This window comes from Dromiciops gliroides, chromosome 2, assembly GCF_019393635.1.
Source record: "Dromiciops gliroides isolate mDroGli1 chromosome 2, mDroGli1.pri, whole genome shotgun sequence".
In the NCBI taxonomy this organism is placed as follows: domain Eukaryota; kingdom Metazoa; phylum Chordata; class Mammalia; order Microbiotheria; family Microbiotheriidae; genus Dromiciops; species Dromiciops gliroides.
In genome coordinates this window covers 335,696,246-335,704,877 of record NC_057862.1, presented here as the reverse complement: position 1 = coordinate 335,704,877, position 8,632 = coordinate 335,696,246, and the positions used below count along the sequence as shown (strand labels likewise).

Here is an 8,632-nt window from a genome sequence, read left to right as displayed (position 1 = left end):
GGCTCTGTGTTGATTTTACTTGTTATGTAATGGTAATCAGAACTTTGCATTGTATGACACATGACTTTGCAGTGTATTGGCCTCCACTTAACTCAGCTATCCCACCTACCTAGGCCTTCTGGTGGCAGATGACTGAGTAGATATATATCTCATGGGTGTAATGATGAACATGGATCACACATAGTGATTACCCTTTGCTCCATACCTTTCCCCTTTCTACACATTTTCCTGGGTTCCATGTCATATAATGTGGACTAATTAGATTCCTATTTGCCAATGGAATGGTGGCTGTGACAACTTATTTCTGTATGCAACCATATTTTAGACAACATGATTTGACCTGTAGTATACAAATGTGTATAAAAATGAACAATCATTTAATAGAGTTCTACTATACTTCTGCTGAATAGGCTACATAAGTAGGCCTTGAACTGAATATATAATTATATGTTTGACTGATCTAGAAATAGCCTTTCATTCAATCTATAGTATCAGTCAACACACATCTATTAAGTTCGAACTATGAGCCAGGCATTTTGCTAGGTACTAGGGATACAACAATAGAAATTTAAAAAAAATATCCAACAAACAACCCTTAAGGCTTCAAAGGTCTTACATTCTATAAATTCAGTCCTGCTGCCTCTTAGAGAACCAAATCAAGACTTACTGACTGGGGTTCTTCCATGATTACCTCTACCCTGCTCTGATCTCCTCTTTATATCCATTGTGCACTTACATATTCAACTAGAACTATATTATTCCCACTTGGTGATGAATTGAAATGAAATTGAATGCATTATTATGATGTGTTCATGGTTTGTAATTACTTTCTTCCTTTAGATTTAAACTCCTCGAGAATATGTCCCCTTATTCTTTTGGTAGCACATCCAACTCACAGAACAGCACTTAACATACAGTAAACTTCACAATTTCTTGTTAGTTAACTAAATACTCATGCTCTATTTTAAGGAAACTCAAGTATTAGTCTCATTCTCACATAACCTCAAGATGACTATGGAACAATCATTAGTCTATGATGTGGGTGTCTATATTCTACTATCATCCCTTCCTTCTCCCATAATTTTTACCATGGTACATTATAAATATACTTTTGTTGTTCTTTGTTTAGCTGTGTCCAATCCTTCATGACCCCATTTGGAGTTTTCATGGCTGGAATGATTTGTTATTTCCTTCTCCAGCTTATTTTACAGATGAGGAAACTGAGGCAAATAGCGTTAAGTGACTTTCCCAGGGTCACACAGCTATTAAGGGTCTGAGGCCAAATTTGAAGTCAGGTCTTCCTAACTCTAGGCTCAATGCTCTATTTACTGTACCATTTAAACTTTTGAAATAACTATTTCATACATGAACATGGATCACACATAGTGACTGCCCTCCCTCTCATGCCCTCCACCCACTGTTCACTATATCATAATAATTGAAGTGTTATTCATTTTCTCGCATGCCTATGTCATGGGAATTTTTGTTTTGTCTACTCTATTTGAATATCTCCAAATGGAACCACCTTGCAACTATTGATTTTTTTTAAGAAAAATCCAAGAAGCCACCAAAAGGATTGATTGGGATTAACTGAGTATTATCTCATTACAGTTTAGACCAAAAAATAGGTGATATGTAGCCTTTAGCTATCTTTAACCCCTCCACTTTGCAGTGTTGTAATTTTCAAGTTCATTTAGAAAAATAGTGGGAGGGTTTGGTGGCAGGAAATTGAGGAGTAAAGAAGGGCTCCAGCACTTAATGTTCAATATATACCACAATCTTTATAACAGAATTTCAGGTTATTGATTGGCATTGCCTCATTCCATTTTATTGAGTCCCAGTAGGATTGAAATCACAGACTGAGATGAACAAAATTACCAAGTTCATCATGTTTAAAACTGCTTTTGCAACGTCTCACTTTTCCCCTTCTTCATCTGCCCTAATCTGCAACAGAGCAGTTGGAGGCTTGAGGGGGAAGGAAAACAAAGAAAAATAAATGGCAGTGAAAGAGTCTGATATGATTATGTTCTGTGATGTTTTTCTAAAAGATTTATGTTCTAATTAAAAGAAACTTGATTGAATTTTCTGATTGTAAATTATTTTAGTGATAAGTACATGCACCTCATATTTTTTTAATGCAAGTCAAAATTCCTTTGCTCTATTGGGCAGGTTAAAAATGAGGATTGGACAGTCTGTTCACTGCAAAAGCAGCTCTTCTTCCTCCACAGGGCTTAGCTAAGACCCCCAACTCCCCAGCAACCATGTCAAAGGGACCAACAGTTGACATTGATCTTGGCACCACTTACTCCTGTGTGGGAGTCTTCTAGCATGGGAAAGTAGAAATCATTGCTAATGACCAAGGAAACAGGACCACCCCAAACTACATGGCCTTCACTGGCAGAAAACATTTAATTGGTGATGCTGCAAAGAATAAAGTTACAATGAACCCCACCAACAGAGTTTTTGATGCCAAACAGCTAATTGGTCAACAATTTGATGATGCAGTTATACAGTCAGACATGAAACATTGTCCTTTCATGGTGTTGTTTGATATAGGCAGGCCTAATATCCAAGTGGAGTACAAAGGGGATACCAAAAGTTTCTGTCCAGAAAAAAACTATCTTCTATGGTCTTTACTAAGATGAAAGAAATTGCTGAAGCTTGACTTCAGAAGATTGTAACAAATACTGTAGTTACAGTACTAGCCTATTTCAATGATTCACAGTGTCAGGCCATCAAAGATACTGGAACCATCACTGGTCTAAATGTGCTCAGAATCCTCAATGAGCCAACTTCTGCTGCTATTGCTTATGGCTTGGACAAAAAAGATGGTGCTGAGAAAAATGGGTTGATCTTTGACCTTGGAGGTGGTACTTTTGATGTCTCCATTCTTAGCATTGAAGAAGGCATCTTTGAAGTCAAGTCCTCGGCTAGGGACACCCAAATTGGTGGGGAGGACTTTGACAACCACATAGTCAACCATTTAATTGCCAAGTTCACGTGAAAGCACAAAAAGTACATCAATGAAAACAAGAGGGCTGTTTGCCATCTGCACACTGCTTGTGCACAAGCAATGCACACCCTCTTTTCCAGTAACCAGGCCAATATTGAAATTGACTCCCTCTATGAGGGTATCTACTTCTTTACTTCAATCACCCAAGCCCATTTTGAGGGGCTGAGTGCTAATCTCTTCTGTGGCACACTGGGCCCTGGGGAAAAGACCCTAAGACATGCCAAACTAGATAAATCACAGATTCATGACATCACCCTGGTGCGTTGTTCCTCTTGAGTCCCTAAAATGCAGATGCTTCTGCATGATTCTTCAATGGCAAAGAGCTGAACAGGAGTATCAATCCTGATGAGGCTATTGACTATGGTGCAGCTGTCCAGGCTACCATTTTGTTTGGAGGTAAATCTGCTAATGTGCAGGACTTTCTGTTGTTGGATGTCACTACTCTCTCCCTTAGAATTGAAACTGCTAGTAGAGTTATCAGAGTTCTAATCAAATGTAATACCACCAACCCCACTAAGCATATACAGACCTTTACCATCTATTCTGACAACCAGCTTAGTGTGCTTAATCAGGTTTTTAAAGGAAAAGAGCAATGACAAAGGATAACAAGTTTGAGCTCACAGGAATCCCCCCCCCCGCCCCGCCTGCCCAGCACACAGGGGTGTTCCTCACATTAAAGTAACATTTGACATTGATGCAAATGGCATCCTCAATGTTTTTGCTGTTGATAAGAGCATATGTAAGGAGAACAAGATCACTATCACCAACAACAAAGGTCATTTGAGCAAAGAAGACATTGAACATATGGTCCAGGAGGCTGAGAAATATAAGGCTGAGGATGAGAAGCAGAGATACAAGGTATCTTCCAAGAATTCTCTTGAATATTATGCTTCCAACATGAAGACTACCATAGAGGATGAGAAACTGAAAGGCAAAATTGGTGATGAAGACAAAAAGAAGATCTTTGACAAATGCAATGGAATAATCAACTGGCTGGATAAGAACCAGACTGCTGAGAAGGAAGAATTTGAGTATCAGCAGAAAGAATTTGAGAAGGTCTACAACCCCAACTTTAATAAGCTGTACTAGAGTGCAGAAGTCATGCCAGGAAGCATACCTGGCAGGTTTCCAGGGGGTGAAGCAACCCCATCTGGAGGTGTTTCTTCTGGACTAACCATTGAAGAGGTGGTCTAAACTCACCAGAAGAAAGAGCATTCCACACAGCTTTCCAAAAATTGAGAGACTCAAATTTGTAGACCAGGGAATAGCAGTTTAAAAAGTTAACATTTGGGGCAGCTAGATGGTGCACCGGCCCTGGATTCATGAGTCCCTGAGTTCAAATTTGGCATCAGACCCTTAACACTTACTAGCTATGTGATCCTGGGCAAGTCGCTTAACCCCAATTGCCTCACTAAATAATAAAAAAAAGTTAACATTTAAGCTACTATGTAAAACTGGGCATTCTGAATACTTGAATATGTGCAGAGTGAGAGAAGTGAACAACATTGCACTTTATCAGTACTGTATAGAAGTGGAAATGCAATTATTGTCCTGGAGAAGAAAATCTATTTCAAATTGGCACCATAAAACATGAGGGTTGGGAAAGAAAAACCAAAATGGAGAAGAAATTTTAAAAGTGATACTTTTTTTTTGGCAGGGCAATGAGGGTTAAGTGACTTGCCCAGGGCCACACAGCTAGTAAGTGTCAAGTGTCTGAGGCCATATTTAAACCTCCTGAATTCAGGGCTGGTGCTTTATCCACTGTGCCCCCTAGCTGCCCCAAAGGTGATAACTTAACAGGAAGTTTGGTGACATGGTGAGTTGGGAGTTGGGAGTCAGAGAACTCCTCTTCAAATCCAGTCAGAGGAAATCTCATTTTGATTTGGGCAAGTCATTTCACATCCCTGTGACTCAGTTATCTCTCCTGTAAAATGAAGGGTTGGACTAAATGATATCTGTGGTCTCTTCCAAGTATAATATTGTACAATGTAGACTTTTTTTAAAAATGTTGTAATAAAAATTATATGACCAAGAATTTTCATGTAAAGCTCTGCCTTAGCTAAGCTGGGATTTCCTTCTTCATATGTCTCTGAGTGGACTTCAAAACTATGATCAGCATTTAGTAACAAGGCCTTTATTTCCTAATCTATAAGAATGGGAGAAAGATGTTGAGTACATAAGGGTAAGTCTCTAGGATTTCTTTTAGTGTTATGATTTCTCATAAAAAGAACTATAGGGTTCAATAGGTAAAAAGAAATACAATTGGGAATCACTAAATTATTGATCTCTTAGGTCTCTTCTGACTGTAGGAAAATGCTTCTTATACTAGCTGATTTTTCATTTATTAGACTCCAAATGTCTACTTATCTTAGCTAGATCATTGAACAAATGTTTTGTTTTGTTTTTTTCCATTCCCTCCATTTTTTAAGGTTCCCTCACACCCTTGCCCTGGTGCCCAACCCCAAATGAAAACCATTTCCTTTTGCATTCTTGGGTTAATCAAAACATGGAGTGGTTCTGCATTTATTAGCCCAGTATATATAAGGCTATGTTGATTTCAAGAAGTAACAATTTGTGAATCATGAAAAATAATACAGAGCCACTGACCTATGAGGTAGATGAGGACAATTTGACTTGTCTAAACAGTAGCTTTTCTATTCCACATTGGATATGAGATGTTTACACATGTCACTAGTGTTAAGAATTCTGTTTGACAGGTTGTGTTTCAGTGATGTAAACTTGTCTGAAGCAGATTCCAGGTATCAGACTGATTAAATGTCATCAATCTTCACTTTCTATTCAGAATGCTTGCCCTTGAAGTTCTAAATGCTCTATAGTCCAGACATGCACTTGAGTTTTTTATGACTTACATTAGAACAGCTGAAAGTATGTCATCTTTTAAAAATAAGCAAGTTTTAAAAAATTATGTTGATCATACTTTTTAGCTTGCTCTACTCCTAGCCTGATTTTGCTGTTGAAAGTCTCCTTAATGGGTTGATCTGCTGCCAGATATTGATGCTAATGCATTGGGGAAAAATAGATTTGGGATATACTCAGAACCCTCCATCTTCATGTTAATAAAAGTCTGGGAGAAATGGGGAGAACAGACACATTTGCATTGCTCTTAGACAGCCCCCAAAGATGAATGCATGATGTTAGTTTCACTTTGAAGAATCTGGTAGCCATGAAAAAGAACAATATTTTCAGTTTATTTAGCTAGGACTAGTTGATGCAAGTCCAGAAATAAGCATTGAATATTTTATGTACTTGAATAACTACTAGAGGATGGCTATTATAGAGTACTTAACTTTAATAGAAAGTTACTACATTTAGTAATGATTTTGGAAGGAGAATATAATTGCATGGCATAAATGAGGCAGTTGTGGTAGAGGGAAAAGAGGCCTAGATGTGAAACCAGAAATTATAATGTTAGTTTGACATTTACAAGATATGTGACCCCAGAAAAGTCATTTTCCCTTTCTGGGTTTTAGTTTCTGCAAAACAGAAATAATAATATCTACCCTACCTACCACAAAGAGATCATAAAACAATTTGTGATCTGTGAAGCACTGTGCAAATATCAACTATTGTTGTTGTTGCTGTTATAGAAAAATGTAGAAAAACAGAAGATTGAAGTTACACTGTGGTTAAAACATGTCATAGCCCCTTTATTAGGAAATGAATAAAGTCTCACTCATTTACTTCGTCATGGCACTGGGGCACCCATGGGTTCTTGAAGTCTATGCTTTCCTGGCTTTACTGTATCTGTATTCTGGGAGGAATAATACAAGGAAGAAAGCATTGAATCTAGAGTCAGAGTAAACAATTTTTAAATTCCATCTCTGATGCTTAGTACCTATAATATGAACTTGGGTTTATTCTTAATTAATTGAGCCTCAGTTTACCCATTTGTGAAATGAAGGAAGGGAGTGGGACAAGATGGCCTCTGAGGTCCCATTCAGTTTCTAATCCATGATCCTATAAATCTGAGTTGTATAAATCTTGATTAGAGGCTTACAAAGCAAAATGTATCAGAAAATTTAGCTTTTCATCTATTTGGAAGAGGGAGTTAAATTTATCATATTCCAACATCAGCATGCCTGATTTTAGAGAATGCAGCTCATTATGGATAAATTATCTATATTCGAATATGTACTACTCAATTCTCCCTTGCCAGCTGCTCTGAGTACCACCACTATCCATTCTGAGAAACTATGGGGGGAGAAAACTTTGTCTTCTTGTCCCTCTCCAAATTTCTTTATATTGAATGGTTCACACAATCACTTCCTATGATTTGGTGAACTAAACATATGTCATTATTGATCCTAAAAACTTCAGTGATTGCCCTGAAGAAAGATAAATGAAAATATATTTTTAAGGATTTTATTCAATAAAGACTTACCAAGGGCCATAGGACATTTCTTAGTTTAAGCCACAGGAAGAAGGATAAGAATTGGCAATGTACTATAGACAAGAGCTATCATCATGCACCAAAAAAAATTATCATCAGGAAATTCATAATTACAGAGAATGCATTAGCATTGGTACTCACAACTCATCAGCAAACTCCATAGCCTCTTCCTCTCTCATTGGAGGACTAGAAGAAGTACAAATAACTCCTCCCAAGGCTTCAATTTAAAGAGGGCTCAGAACTGTTTCATCTCCTACCAGATGAACTCTTCTCGTCTTCCCCCCTCCCCTCCTTTTCCAGCTTCCTTTTCTGTGTTATCTTCCCCCATCAGAGTATAGGCTGGTTGAGGGCTGAGACTATCTTTCTTTTTTATTTGTATTCTCAAAATTTGGCATGGTGTTTGCAGCTTAATACATGTTTTCTGGATTAATGGTATATCTCCTTAAAAGTATTTCCATTTGCCTAACCTCTTATATTTCTTCTGTCTCCCAAATCTTAGATAGTTTTGACTTATAATTTATTCCAAAAGTAGAATTTCCTTCCAGGTGTCATTCATATAACTGTGAAGTTACCTTTGTCTATTCCCTCTTCCTCACATTTCATATTCAATTATATGCTAGGTCCTATTTATTTTAATTATGGAATTTTTTTTATCTTTTCCTTCCTCTCTATTTCCACTGCTCTACTATAGGTTATCTGGCATCCATGCTGAGTACTGCAATAACCTTTTTTACAAATCCTCCCACCTCTACCTGTTCTTTTCTCTAACCAGTAGTTTTTATTCTTTGCAAAATAATCTTTTGTATGTGTAGATCATATACCACCTCTCTGATCAAAATATTTAGTGGCTCCTCTTTGCTTATCAAATTAAGTTGAGACTCCTATGACTAATAATAATAGTAGCGAAAATAATAATTAATGATTCTTACATAGCATTTTGTTTTGTTTTGTTTTTGTGGGGCAATGAGGGTTAAGTGACTTGCCCAGGGTCATATAGCTAGTAAGTGTCAAGTGTCTGAGGCCAAATTTGAACACAAGTCCTGAATCCAGTGCTGGTGCTTTATCCACTGTGCCACTTAGCTGCCCCATTCTTATATATAGCATTTTAAGATTTGTAAATCACTTTGCAAATAGCATCACATTTGAGTCTCACAGCAACCTTATGGGATAAGTACCACAAGTTTTTTACATATGAGTGAACTGAGACT

At 37.5% G+C, this 8,632-nt stretch overlaps 1 pseudogene; it reads left to right on the top strand.

The window, feature by feature from the left end:
• Positions 1 to 2,261: 2,261 nt before the first annotated feature.
• Positions 2,262 to 4,102, top strand: LOC122742236 (annotated as a pseudogene).
• Positions 4,103 to 8,632: the final 4,530 nt, after the last annotated feature.